At 41.1% G+C, this 15,395-nt stretch overlaps 1 protein-coding gene across 1 annotated transcript in view; it reads right to left on the bottom strand.

Moving 5' to 3' along the window:
* ADAMTS16 (ADAM metallopeptidase with thrombospondin type 1 motif 16) overlaps positions 1-15,395 on the bottom strand; it is a 103,682-nt gene that overhangs the window by 11,230 nt on the left and 77,057 nt on the right. The gene's annotated exons all lie outside the window — the stretch shown is intronic.

Below are 15,395 nucleotides of genomic sequence, written 5' to 3'. Positions count from 1 at the left end.
TCATAACAATAGCAACATTACAGTTATGAAGTAGCAACGAAAATAATTTTATGGTTGGGTCACAACATGAGGAACTATATTTAAAGGCCCAGAAGGTTGAGAACCACTGCTCTAGCTCCTTTTTAAAAAATGGAAAATTTTAAACATATACAAAAGTAAAGGCCCTCTGTGTCCCATCCACTCAACTTCAATAATTATCAACTTATGCTCTACCCCCTATAGCATTTTGAAGCAAATTCCAACCTGTAAATACTTCAATATGCATCTCCAAAAGATACAGATTCTTTGTTTTTTAATATAACCACAAAACTATTACATCTAAGAAATTGACAACGATCTTATATCACTATATATTCAGAGTTCCAATCCCAATTGTGTCATAAATGTCATAGTTTAATTTAATCTTCGTGTTTGAATCAGATTCCAAATGAAGCCTCCACTTTGCAGTTGTTCAGCATTTCTGAGTAAGAATTAATATAACAGTGATTTTCTCCTGAGTCTTGAGGTAAAATGGAGGATTTGTGACGATGTCCCCATTCATCTTTGGGCTTCATGACTCTACATCCTCTCCCCCCAAAGTCACAGTAGGGCTGAGGACCCAAAGCAGCAGCTGGAACATTTGGTCAAAGACACTCATACCATTGGGAGACGTTTTGTGAGGACTGACGTGTGGGAACCCAAGTTATACAGAGAAAACAATCAAGAGAAAGATAGAATCACACAGAGATAACCATTGCACTTAGTCCTGCACATTCACTTCCGGTACATGCTCTCTCTCTCTCTACTTTGTAACATGATTGAGGACACACAGTATATACAACCTTTACATTCAGCATTTTGACAATTCAATGTTTAGAACTAGCATTTTTCCTATACTACAAAGCTTTCATAAACATTTTCAGAGTCTCTAATTTCACATACGGACCACATTATATGATTTCTAAAAAAGGAATCAGGCAGAAGGATCAGGGTCCATGTTACAGGAGCGCCCTGACCACCAAGGCTGTGCCAGCTCCACATGTGTTGTTCTGTCAAGAGCACAATGGTGGGGCCATTCCTCAAGTTCTCAATTGGCCCCCATTTTCAGAGCCAGTTTTTTGGCTCTTGTGAAAGTTCTCAGGACAAGTCAGTGGTGGAAGGAGAGGAAAGATGGTGACACTTCCTGGATGGGAAGCAGAAGTGACCTCCCCCAGCTATGCGGTAGCCCTGCCGGGTCCCTTGCACCTTTAGGCTGAGTTGTGCCTTAACATTTTTACTTACTTTCATTTGTAGAAGTCTTAAACTATTTTATACCAAGGCTGCTCCTGAAGAAATTCTATTATGTGTCTAAGACAATTACAAAAAATCCCTATAATACAATGTTTTAGTCTCATAAAAAAACCAACAATGCTGGCTTATAGGAATTGTTCCATTTCAACTGTGGAAATGCTTCCATTTTTTAGGGTCAATAAAATGACTGTCTTTTATTTCATGTTAAATCATGTAAATTATGCCTCCTTCCTTGCTAGGAAACAGGTTTCAGCCTCTTGGCTGTGATGCTTCTGCCTTTGGAGCTTCTCAGTTGCTTCCTGTTGCTTTTATGTTTTCTCCTATTTTTCTCTCAGCCCTGCAGACCTGTAAATTCTAATTGCTGTGTCCACACAGGGGCTGCAAAGCCATCTTGGCTGCACTCAGGCTTTTCTCACCCCCTCGTTAAGTCCTCTGTCTCCATCATCTTAAGCTGTTCCAACTGGGTCGATCCATTCTCTGCCCTTCTGTTAACTGCCCGTCATTAAGAACTCCTCCTGAACCAAGATCGTTCGCAGAGCATATGGAAACGCCAAGTGTCTGTTTCCTTTCACAGGCAGAGCCTGGGGAAAGGTCTTAATTTCAGCTCATGATAGAGTCAACATCCACACAAACTCCCATACTTTCTGAGGGTTCCAAGAGCAGATGCCAGGTGTGTTCAGTAGCGAACCAGAGGCCATACTTGCCCCACTTTGTTCTGTTCTTCCTGTCTGCCTGCCAGCTAGAACAAAGCAGGCAGCTGGAATTACCCAGATCAAGAAGATTCAGCTATCCAGCCATCGTCCGTGCTTCCCCGGCCCAGGATGGCCCTTGTCGGGCGCACTTTTAGAGAGGGCTGCTGGGAGAGGCGATGGACTTGACCGCTGTCACTCAACATTTGAGGCAGAGTTTCCTGGCACCACTAGTTCAAGATTCAATATCACTATTTGTCACAAGCATTAGTCATTTCTAAATAAAATGACTTTCCCTTCTACATTAAAATAATACTAACATTTTGGTTTCGGTTATTTAAAGTTTCCTTTGAAAAATGCAAATTTCCAACCAGAGTGTTTGGCTTTAGTAAGATACCTTGTCATGAAGCACCACCTGGACAGCCACATGCTGTAACTATCCTCTGATTCAGAGGCCAACCCGCTTGGCATGGACCAGGGCCCGCTCTGCTGCCGGCCGAGCCAGCCAGGGGTCACAGACTCACATCAGGGAGTCACTCGGAGAGCAAGTAACTGCTAATTTCATTGTAGAATTCAGTTTCAGTTGTTTCATTTTTCTGCTTATTCTCTTTGAATTTTCAAGACAGCATCGATTGTTCTATTTCTACCACACTTTTCTTCTACATGAAATGTTTTAAAGATAACAATGCTGATCCAACACTAAACAGATGCTAGTTTGAAAGTCTGCTTTTTCCATTGGGAAACAGTAAGTTAACTTAAAGAGCATGCTCTACCTTCCAGAGCAATGCACTTTGTCTCCAAATCCACCTAAAGTTCACTAGTAAGCACATTAGAATAGCGAGGGCCAGACACCCACTCATTCCCTCCACCATGGTCTGTTTGCAGGATGTTCTGGTGGCAATGCTTGGAATTGGCCCTGATTTTCACTTTAGAACTGAGAGACCATTACTGACCGCTGGTTGGCAAGGACAGGGCAGACTTCAGAAAACAGGAGACCTGGATGGGGATTGCAGGTTTTTGCCGTCAGCACTTGGAAGCTATACCTTGACTGTTACTTCATTTGTTCAGCCTCAAAAGGCAAACCACTTTGTGGACGTGTGAGACTGACGGAGAGATTTATAATGAGACAGAGCTGTTTTCATCTCTAAACACAGCATTTCTTCTCTGAATCACACCAAGCCAAATTGAAGGACATCAAAAGCTCCCCACAAAGGAAGCACTGTGGGTGCTAATTTTATGGACTGTGAGAAGCCAGAGGTATGTGAATTTTTATTATTAGGGGGCCAACATGCTATTTTTACCAGATTTTCCTGTCTCACTATCCTGTCATCAGTTGTTATCTTAGGAAGAATCAGTAAGATCTACAGAGCTTTCATTTCCATGGGGAGACAGGGAAAACAAAATTATGAGGGACACAGAGACCAAAGAATTTGACCTCACTGTTCAAAACAGCCTCAACAATTCCCTGTTTCAGCAAAAAACCTTCTTCTGAGGTTTTTCTTTCTGTAGACCATGGAGGGTGTTTGCATCCCATAAACTCCAATGACAGACTTCAGGTCATAAAAGGGAAAAGGAAAATCATTAGATTCAAGTGTGAATGAAGTTCTGTTTCTTTATGTGGTTGCTCCTCTATCCAGTTTACAGAGTATTGGAAAAAAGGAGGCTGAGTGTTAGAGCTGGGAAGGAGCTCAGAAATGATGGACTTTACCAACTGTGTCTTATGTTAGGCAACCGAGCCCCAGGAAGAAAGGACAGTCCCTGAGGTAGTGGAAGATGCAAATAAGAGGAGGGGTCAGCCATGCCCCCACAATGCTGCTCTTCGTGTCCACCCTACTCTACTCAGAAGGTTGAGCATCTTTTCCGTCATCAGATTCCAAAGTGGGAAGGATAGCTTCCTCTTGCATACCCATTCAACACCCAACCAATGAATCAACTGTTTATATTACAAACACCTTTGCCCTGGAGTACAAAATACTGGGGCGGTAACTTCATAGAGCAGACAAATTGGCAATCTAGACTAGATTGCAACTGAAATCGAGTACTGAGTGAATAGGAGGTACCTGCTACATTCCAGGCAAGTATGGAGGCAGTTTTAACATCCCAAATTTTCATGCCCAAGGATAGTACAAAGGGGCTGAGTGGACCCTGGTCTATGCTCCTGTGACCCAGATGGCGCGAAGACAGTGTTCTCCAAACCATAGCTGCCTGGCAGGGCTCTCACATACCCAGGTGTTCCTGGGCTCTCCTTCATTCTGCAGGCATCACAAATCTGAGGTTGGGGTCAGGATTTTGAATTTTGACAAAGCCATCTCTTCCTCAGCCTGATGAGTAAGATGACCAGCAGGGTTGGGGACATGACTGTTAATAAATGGAACATCCTGCTCTTCAGGACAGTCCAGGACACGGGCCCTTGCCGACGGGCACTATCTTTACTCCATCCCTAGTAATCGAGTTGTATTGATGTTATTTTTAACTGCTATGAGAACTAGGATATTTAATAAACTGGCAGTGGGAAGCCTGGTGAATAGGTTCTTCTGGAGGAAGGCAGACACCTTCATTCCTTGTTACTGGTTAATTAGACAAGTCTACTCAGGTGGCCCAGTACCCTGGTTCAGTGCAGCCCTTTTGGTTTTTAAGACTGCGCTCTGGGCCAGCTCCTGTACTCATACCCAGAGACTGAGCTTCTGGGAGTGTAAAGTCATGCAAGCTTAGCCTCCTTCCCAAAGAAAGACTATCCCAGAACCAAAGTGGCTGAAGAGCTGGTATGGAGCAGAGCTGCTTCCTTGTATATTGACCAGTCCAACCTTGATATGAAGAACTCTGAGAGGTAAAAGTTAACTTTGCCCAATATTAGCATGTTTCTAAGCCTCCCAAACTGCCCAACTTCAGAGCTGGGGAAATATTCTTATCCAAAATTGGCTTCATGGTGCAAGGTGTTTGTAAACTCACATTATGCTTGGATACAGAAGGTTGTGATAATGGATGGATTCATAACTAGGGGCATCATGTAGGTTACAAAGATCCCTCTTATACCACCCTGCTGCCCAAGCAGACAGGAGGTTTTCCACTGGGCAGGGCCAATAAAACCTCCTACATAAGACTCCTTGGTTTTGTCTTCAGGAGGGCAAAGCAGTGGGACACTCCCTGAATCAACTTGTCCTGTGGGGCCTTTAGATCTGATCTGCTCTTCTCTGGACACCAGACATGCCTCACCCCTCTGCCTTTAGTCCATATTCCACTGCAGGAGTAGCTCTCTCTCTTTTTAAAAATATATTTTATTGATTTTTTACAGAGAGGAAGGGAGAGGGATAGAAAGTTAGAAACATCGATGAGAGAGAAACATTGATCAGCTGCCTCCTACACACCTCCCACTGGGGATGTGCCCGCAACCAAGGTACATGGCCTTGACCGGAATCGAACCTGGGACCCTTCAGTCCACAGGCCGACACTCTATCCACTGAGCCAAACCGGTTAGGGCAGGAGTAGCTCTCTTATTTACTCATCTGAACTCACCCAACAGACTCATTGGGCCTCTTCATTCTCTTTGTGAAACAACCCAGCCCCGGCCAAGGGCATGCTGAGCTCCATATGAGGGCCAGCCTTGCCCATGGTTGTCAACATCCTTCTGCTGCCACCCACTGACAAGCAGGAGCACACGGAACCAGCTGAGCCTACATTCTAATCTGCTTCTCCCAGCTGAACTTGTTGTTGGAATTATGTAATAAAATTAAATTTGGTGTAGCCTGATGAAATATGAGCATGAAAAATGAGAAGCTTATTTCCAAGAAAACAAAGTTGGATCTTTGGAATGACTCAGTGAAGACTAGTCATTAAACAAAATTGCTGTCAGCTTAGGCATGGCTGAGACCAAGTAAAATACAGAAAAAATTAAAAACTAAAAATAATTTTATACTTGAATGAATAGATGAATGAATGTGACCAGTTTCACTCTTCTTTAAAGAAACTCAAACTGGACATCATAGGTATTGCATATATTTTATGCAAAATAATCCACTTCTATTTTTATTAATCAAATTCCTACTCAAAGTAGGTTTTAGCCATAACTAAAAGAATTAGCAAATGGATGCATACTTATGAACTTAACATGAAAATAAAAATTCAAAGTGTATGTGTGTATTTTTATGTATTTATTATTATTATTATTGTGTATGTGTGTATGTGTGTTTAAATAGTTTTTTCCCTTAATTTACTTTTTCATCAGTGTGCTGAATGAGAGCTTCTCTTCTACCTGGTGAGAACCCCCAAATTTTCCCCATTGAACTCCTCATCCATGTATCCCCTGTCCACAAAGCATGCCCATCTGACATGTGATGGGAAACGGAGCCAATAGTCCCCATCTCTGCCCTCCTGCCCTTGTGCCCATATTAGGGAGTGAAACCCTCTAGGTAACCTTTCCCCGACCATCCTATATTTCACCAAATCACAGATTCTACTCCCTGATTCTCCAACAAAGCTGCGTCCTCCTATACATCTAACTGAATCCAGGTGTTGGCTTATCTTATGTGTCAACTTGGCTGGGCCATGGTACCCAGATATTTGCTCTAGGAAGTGCTACCCTTGGAGTAAAAACTAGCCCTATAAACCGAAGCTGCATGTTACATGGACTTAATGATTACTAACCTAATTTATGTTTTTATTTTAAAAAAATCTCCTAGATTGAAGACACCATTTTCCTAATAGAGAAAAGATACAACACGTTTCCTAAATTGCTGAGAAGATGAATATATTAATCAATTCCTCATGTAAGTCACTGTACAATATACTTAATATGAATGATAGAAAGACTGTGGACTTAAACCAGGTTCAGGTTTTCTGAACTATTTGGAATATGTTGCTGTAACAATATTAACACTTATTTTGCCCTACAAAGAGTGAAAGGTAACAGAAACAACCTTTTCCTTAAGACACTCACTTTGCTGGGAAAACATTTGCATCTAGCTCAAGAGTCAGCAAACATTTTACTAAATAGCCAGACAGTAAATATTTTAGGTTGGTGGGCCAGATGCGCCCTGCTGCAACCACTCAGCATTTCCGTGGCAGAGGGAAAGCAGCCAGAGACAATGCGGGAACCAATGGCATGCCCGAGTTCCAATAAGACCTGATTTTCAGAATCACCATAGGCCACAGTTTGCCAATCCCAGATATAACCAGTTCCATTTAGAAATAATAGGATTAAACACAGCTGCAGAAACCGGGAAGCGATGGGCTTGTGGGCAGTAGGCAGCACGTCTGAATAAAGTAGGTACATTGGAGTGTTAGGCCTATTTTGAGTGCAGCCAAAGCAGATTATTAGGAAGAAAAGGACACGCTACGCTACCCCATTGTCAGAGACAGATATTAACAACAACAACAACAAAAACCAGCAACAAAGCCCCGCATGTCAAATCCTGACTTTCTAACAGAATCGATTTGAATATTAAAGAGTCAGAATGAAGCTTCACACACTGAAGCACCAGGAAGGGAACCAGCGTCTCACAGGTAGAGTGCAAATTCCATTAAGTAAAAGCCAAGCTGGAGCTCTACATCTTTGAGAGCTATAAACTTGTTTAATTCTCCCCACAAACCAATAAGCTGGATCTTATTCTTTATTCCCCTTTAGAGAGGACAAGAGTGACGTGCAGAAAGGTCATGGAAGAGGTGTGGGCTGGGATTTGAGCCCAGTGAGTGCAGCTTTGGGACCTGGACTCTCATTGCTGGGTTTAGACAGACTCAGTGCCTGCTCTGTGCTTTGCACTGTTCTGAGTGCTTACATGATAACCCATGCACACACAGGGACCCACTCAACAACCCCAGGGGGAGGGGCTATTAGAATCCTCATTTTATAGATGAGAAACTGAGGCCCAGAGGTAGTGAGAGCCTTTGCTGCAGGCACTTTACTTCTTGATGATCAAGGTCACACAGCTGGTAAGTGGCAGGGCCAGGGCCGGGGCCAGGGGAGGGACGACTCACTCTGCTGTGTGCTGTTCAGTGAATGAGCACTTCTACAAGGCTAGCTGTTTAGCTGGGGGAAAGTTACCTAATATTGATGTGAGATAGTTACCTAATATTGCTTAGCTCTAAAATGTCCTAGGAAAAATGTATATATTTAGGAATTTTATGGGCATTACATATCTTAATTAGATAGTTGCAAAATTTGGTATGTGTCTCTATTTCATATGCACCTAAGTGTAGAATTTATTACTATAGGTAAAAGTTGTGTGTTTCTACTTTATGGCTGAATATCCACACAGACTAGTGTTTTGAAAAGTCCTTAATGATTCAATATTGAATCAGTGTCAAAATACTTAGGTAGGGCCATGCTCTTTCCAAATGATTTTTCCTTAGTCATCGTGTCGCCCAGAGTTTCTATAACATCTGAAATATCTTTTCCTGCCTCTCAAGAGAACCTATTAGTGGTGCTCTAGGGAAAGCTTATGTGTCTAACACAAATTTAAACATTTCACAACTGTAGTTCTTTTTCCTTTCTTTTAAAATAAATGACCTTCCCACAGGAGATGGTTTAATAAGCATCTCTCAAAGTGCAAAGTGTAATTTAAGTCACGGAAGATTCACTAACCACTGTGTTCCAACGCACTTTCTTTGGATCCTCATTTTTTTTTCTTCTTTTGGAAGGAATGTCAGCTTCCTCTTCTATTACAGGAGTTGAACTTTGCTCACTGGGGCTTCCTTTTAGGAGAAGAATTTTAAAATGATGGCATCACTCCTTCTACAGTTTCAGGCTTTTCTGGCATTTTGCTTCAGGGTTTCTTGGATGTTCATTCTTAGATAAATACTTTGAAATGAGCTTCTCCAGACTCATGAGTCAGTTTTCTAAGAACGCTTTCCAGGTGGCCTTGTCCAGTGGATCTGGACAGTTTGAGCCCAGACCACAGCCTCTCAGTTTCTGCGGCTTATGCACGCTGCTAGCCAAGTGGGATTGGTCACTTAGGGCCATCAATGGAAGGTTTATATACCAAGGTTACCAGGAATTGCCATAAATCCAATTGGTTTTAGGAGAGAACTCAAAGAAACATATTGAATCCATATTTTACACAGGTCAGATCTGCAAGCAAATTGACACCATGGATAGACTCAAGGTCAGTATCCTGCCCAGAGTTTCAGACACATTCTTTGCAATCAAGTAGTAAAGAGAGAGACAGTAAGAATATCATGGCCATGCGGTTATACTTCCTGAGTCCATGAGCTAGCCACATTGAAAACCAAACAAAACTAGAATCTCATTTCCTTGATTTTTTCCCCCTAAACTCATGAAAGCACTGATGACAAATGAATGATGGGGAACGTGAGACATAACGTGAATATTTACCATAGTTCCTACAAAATGACAGCAGAACTTGATCTTTTACAGTGGTTTCTAATACCTCTACATTTTTTCTTTTAAGCTGACAAACAGTTGCCAAACTGAGGTTCAGGAGTGAAGGTACCACATGCTGTAGATGATTTTTCTGGCCAATTGATTCTTTTAGGCCAGGTGGTTGCCAAAAGTATACAGTTAACATTTGATGCTGGGGTCATCTTTCTTGGTGAGGCTGGAACATTCCATTCTCTGCAGGAAGGAGTTCTCACTGTGGCACTTGGAGGAGATTAATCAGAACCAGAAAATGAACACACAGAGTAACTAGAATAATATTTCTGTAACCTCTGGCTCCCATCCCTATGAAACTACCTTTTACAGTCGCATTCATTCTTCAACACATCCACAGATTAGTTATTTTTCATTCTCTTGGTTGAATTTCTTTCCCATCTGATGGGTCTTATGTATTCGTAAATACTAAATGGTTGTGATGCTCTTAAAAATAGTTTTAATTAACTATTAAATAATGTAGCAAGTTATTTAGTTAGTTAAATATTGTCATATTCTTTGGCATCAACTCTCCATTGTAAAGCTTCAGATATTAGATCACAAAAATGATCAGATGAATCACGCTGTGAATGTCATATTATCTACTGCTCTTACCAACAACGATGCAAGAAGATGAAAGGGGTGTGAGGAGGAATGTACTATACTGGTATCTAATTAATCATATTTGCTGTATTATAATTGGTATAATTTATTAGCCAATGTTGCAAAAGAACCTAATGATCCAATGTACACTGACATGAAAAAATATTCTTTATATTTAAATAGTTTATACTATGCTCCATATTCTTACAATGAGTTGGGATAGAGAAAAAAACCCTAATGTAAAGATCTCATTCTCTAGATCAGCTGTTTTAAATGACTCAAATTGGGACATCAGCCAACCAGTGTAGCATTTGTAATAATTTATGCCAAAATATCATATGCAGAACATAAAAACACCGTCTGGTAGTTTAGACAGTACTATGATATCTTTCTCTAACTGACCCTATGATGTAAGGTCTACATTTGCACAAGTAGCCATGAGAGAATTGCATTTGCCTTCACAGATACAGGAAAAAATCTGTGGGAAATCCAATTCTTTGAACAAAATAAAAAGGTTTCCTGAAGAATAACTAGTGTAGGCTCCTGAAAACAGTGAGACCAGCAGAGGGCTGAATGCAGGTGTCCTGTGTATTACAATCTAATAGGTATTAAATGACATTGGACAGGCTCTGAAAAATCTCATTGTCCTCAAGAAACTAATATACATATATTCCAAGTCCTTAACAATCTACAGTCAGACAATCCGGACTGATGAATTCAATCCTAAATCCCTCTAGTCTACTGAGTTCCAATAATACCAGTAATGATGGATGGCTAGTATTTAATGAGGTGCTTTATTTCTGTTGACTCTTTAATTCACACAAACATTTACATGGTAGGTATTATTATTATATCCATTTCAGAGATGAAAACTGAGGTGCAGAAAAACTAAGTAATGTGCACAAGGATATACAGGAGCACATGGAGGAGTCAGGACTCCAGTGCAGGTGTCCTAACCTGATGCTGTGCTCTGGATCATCTGAGTCCCACCAAACTTGGGACAAACCACAAATATGGGCCACAGTGGCCAATAGGACAGTGTGACTGACTGCCAATTCTGGAGAAACCCTTCATAAGCATTCTTTGCTGCAAACAGATGGCAGAATCCTCTGCAAAGATAAATAATGCGAGAACCAAGATGGCAGCATAAGGTATAAACCTATATGTGCTGCCCCCCACAACAACATTGAAACTACAACTATAAGACAAAACAGCTATCATCCAGAACTACGTGAAAGCTGGTCTATAAGACAAAACAGCTATCATCCAGAACTATGTGAAAGCTGGCCGAGTGGAAGTTTTACAACTGGAAGGAAAGAAAGAAGCGCATTAAGACCAGGTAGGAGGTGCAGAGGCGCCAAGAACAGAGGTACAAAGGGCATGCGAGGCGGGCTGCACCTGGATGTGCGTTTTTTTTCAATTGGAAGGGGATACAAGCTCTCCAATGCACTGAGCTCGTTTAAGGCGAGATTCTGGGGTCCCAGACTCCTATGGGGAGAAACTGGACTGTCTTGCAGCGGGTCAGAAAGCGAGGGTGGCTTTCTCGCAGAGCTGCTTGCAGGGATCATTGTTGCTGTGGGAGCATGGGACTCAGGGACGCAGAGGGACTCAGAGGGATGTAAAGACGTGGAGTCTGGGTCATGGAGACACTGACGACAGCCATTGCTGTTTGCTCTGCCCTGGTGATTCTCTGAGACCCCGCCCCACTCAATTTATATCCCCACCCAAATTGTGAGCAGCTGTGCAAAGGAATTACCTGCACTTTTGCAGCTTAACCTAAAAAACTGCAGCTAGGTCAGAGAGCTCCAAAACTTCCAAACCCCAAATGCTATTCTACATGCGCTGGATAAAAGACTTGCATTTGTGGTCAACATCTGTGAGGCATAGCAGCATCCCTTTGGCGTGTCATTGAAGCTAGTATTTCATGATGAATGATGCAGCGTCAAGAGCAATAATGTGAGCATCATATAGTAAATGGAATCAGAGAACTGCAGAGCCAAGAGTTCCTACAGTGTTCAATATAAACCAATTCTAAAGAGCAAGGGCACTGTGAGTAGTCATTGCATAGCCATCTCTCTCCTGTGACTGGATGAAGGAGATGAGGCACCAATGGCACTTTTGAGAGTAAAGGACACAGCGATGTTTCCAGAAAATGAGCAGAAAGAGATGAAGACTGGACACTGTGAAGAAGAATAGTAAACAAATACAGAAATACTTGTGTATTCTTCATTCTAAATACCTGGTGAAAGAAAGAGCCTTACATGTCCAGGAAGCGCAGAGAACCCCAAACAAAAGTAATCCAAAGAAGACACAAATAAGACACACCAAGACACATCATAATTAAAATGCCAAAAGACAAAGAGAGAATCTTAAAAGCAGCAAGAGAAAAAACAGTTAGTTACTTACCTACAAGGGAGTACCTGTATGACTGTCAGCTGATTTCTCAACAGAAACCATGCAGGCCAGAATGGAGTGGCAAGAAATATTCAAAGTGATGAATACCAAGAACCTACAACCAAGATTACTCTACCCAGCAAAGCTATCATGTAGAATTGAAGGTAAGATAAAGAGCTTCACAGACAAGAAAAAGCTAAAGGAGTTCATCACCACCAAACCAGGATTATAGGAAATGATGAAGGATTTTCTTTAAGAAGAAGAAGAAGAAAAAGGTAAAGACAAAATTTATGAACAACAAAGTGACAACAAATAAATACCTATCAACAAGTGAACCTAAAAATCAAGTCAGAATAAACTGGTGAATATACTAGAAGCAGGGGCATAGAAAGGGAGTGGACTGACAATTCTTGGGGGGAAGGGGATATGGAGGGTACGGGAAGAGATGGGACAAAAATCTTACACCTATGGATGAGGACAGTGGCAGGGGGTAAGGGCATGGGGTGGGGGGGGAACCAGGTGGAGGGGGGCTATGGGGGGGAAAAGAGGAACCGCTGTAATAATCTGAACAATAAAGATTCATTAATAAAAAAAAGATAAGTACTGCTGTTGATGATCAACAGATCACATTCCAAGTTAATGTTTTTGGTAACCACATGTAGGCCACACAAATATTGATGGGTGTGGGCCACTCTTCAATAGCTTCATAAAGAAAGCACATCTCTCTGAAATTCTTTTTTAAATTTAAAAATTGAGGTAGAGATTTTGGGAAAGATGATGCAAGTGAGGGAGTGCAGAGATTCCTTTTCCCAAAAGCAAATAAATGGCTGAGAAGTTGTGAAGTTAGAATCGAAACAAAGACTACTCACATAACAAATCATTTGTATTTGCTCCAGAAAGCACTTGAAAAGCGTACATTGCAGGAATAGGGCCAGAAGGAAAGAGACCAGCTCCATTTAGGTCTATAAAAGGATTATATGCAAATGCCCATGTCGGAACTGAACTGGGAAAAAGGAACCTTACATGTGAAGATTATAGAGCAACCCTCCCCCCACTAAAAGGCACATGTAAAAGAGATATGTAGCACTCAAAAGAAAGATGAAGAAAATAATAAAATATTCTGGAAGAAGACTTACTTTATCAAATGCAATTTTACAAAATAGATTACACTATTAGAAAATTTAAAAAGAGTAAAAATTCCATGAAGCAAGGCATCAAGGAAGAGATAAGATGACAGGATGACATTAAGGGAAGTGAGAAGAGAAGCAACAGAAAGACATTCCCAGATATGCAAGGAGTTAGAAGATCCTTCTTTAAAAATCTCCTCAAGACATACTCCTATTGATAAGGAAAAGATTTAAACTATTGAACTCAAGAATGAGATTGCTATTGTATGAAGACTGGCAAGGTCCCTAGACCCATTAAAATAGATAATTAAGCTTATACAACTGTGGTCAAGATCATAACACGGGATACCATTCTATCATTATTGAAAGAATGCAGGTATATAACATACAATATAATATAATATGTAAATAATAATAATAATTATATATTAAAGTAAATTGAAATGAGAAACCTGCAAGCACTTATGACAAAGATTGGAGCCTGAAGTGTGAGAAATCTATAATAATAAAGCCATATTATGCTTAGACTGGACAGCTGAACGACCTTCCAGACGTCCTTCTGGACGACCTTCTGGAAGAAGCCAGGGCTTCAAGGGCTTAGGCCCTTGCACGTATTTTGTACATCAGGCCTCTAGTAGAGAATAAAAGGAGTAGAAATGTGCTAGTTGCCTATTTTAAATCTGTAAGATAATAGAAATGTGCTAATTTGTAAGTTGATAAATCATAAAAGCAACCCTCCCCCCACTAAAAGGCACATGTAAGCACATACTTTAAAATTGTATAGGTAACAAAAGTAGGATTAGAAATATACTGTATGTCTTCTAAATAATCAGAGGAATAAAAAAGGAGAAAAACATAAATCAAAAGTTAGAAACAAATTGAAAGACAAGCACAGCTAGGCTTTGGAAGAAGATCTCAGAATGTAAGACAACAGAAAAACCCACCAACCAACTAATAGAAAAAGGAAAATGAAGGAAATAGACTCTGCAGGTAAGAGGAGAGAGGAAGAGTGGGAGGGTGGGGCGGGGGGGGAGAAATAGAGAAAGAGAAAGAATGACAGAAGTAAAGGAAGAACAATAATTGTATTTTCAAATAAAGAGAGGAGCAAGATGCTTTAAAAGAAAGGTTATAATCAAAGACCACAAAAGTAAGAAAACATTTGTTGTCAGGTATTAAACAATGAGCAACAAAGAGCAGGAAATCTGTAAGATAATAAAAATCTCCCCAAACAAAAAGTTAAAGGGATGGAATTTGAAAAGAAAACATAATAACATTAAAACATGAATCTAATATATGAGGAATTCAGGTGGCAAAGATATAAAGAATGAAGGAGAATAGTATTAAAACCTTTTCTTCCCCTACACTGAAAGGGCCCATATGGACTCAGCAAATGAATGAAGATACAATGAGATTAAAGCCCATTGGTAACCCAGGAATAAATAAAAGACCCTAAGGCTTCAAAAAAGGAGGAGGTAAACGTAATCAGAATAGCAGCAGACTCCTTGGCAGCCACAGGAGACGGAAGTCAATGATGTCATGCCCATAAAACTCCAAGGGAGAGTGAATTTTCCCCCTGAACTCTGTTCTCAGACTCTCTGTCACTGGCGAAGCTGAGAAAATTCAGCTCCCGGAAACTTTCTCAGACAGTGGAAAGAGGTTGTTCCCTGAATGTGGTGTAAACAAAGACAGGACACGGCCTGGTAACAGGAAACACTATTCCATTTCACAGAGAAACAGAGGGAGTCCCAGCACAACAGGTTCAAGGTGACATAAGAAGGGTGGCCCCAGGGATGAGGACCCCAAAGAAAAACCAACTGAGAGGTCCTCTGACATGTCTGACCTTGGGGGGAGAGCGGTGAAAAGCCTATGAAGTTCTCACCTCCTCCTTGTCCTGTTCTCTATGAGGGGCATCCACACTCTGCACCTCCTGATCTCACCACTCCCACCTCC

Source organism: Myotis davidii, unplaced genomic scaffold (genome assembly GCF_000327345.1).
Source record: "Myotis davidii unplaced genomic scaffold, ASM32734v1 scaffold135, whole genome shotgun sequence".
Lineage (NCBI taxonomy): Eukaryota > Metazoa > Chordata > Mammalia > Chiroptera > Vespertilionidae > Myotis > Myotis davidii.
The sequence above is the reverse complement of the archived record's forward strand: the minus strand, read 5'-3'. Positions and strand labels throughout refer to the sequence as shown.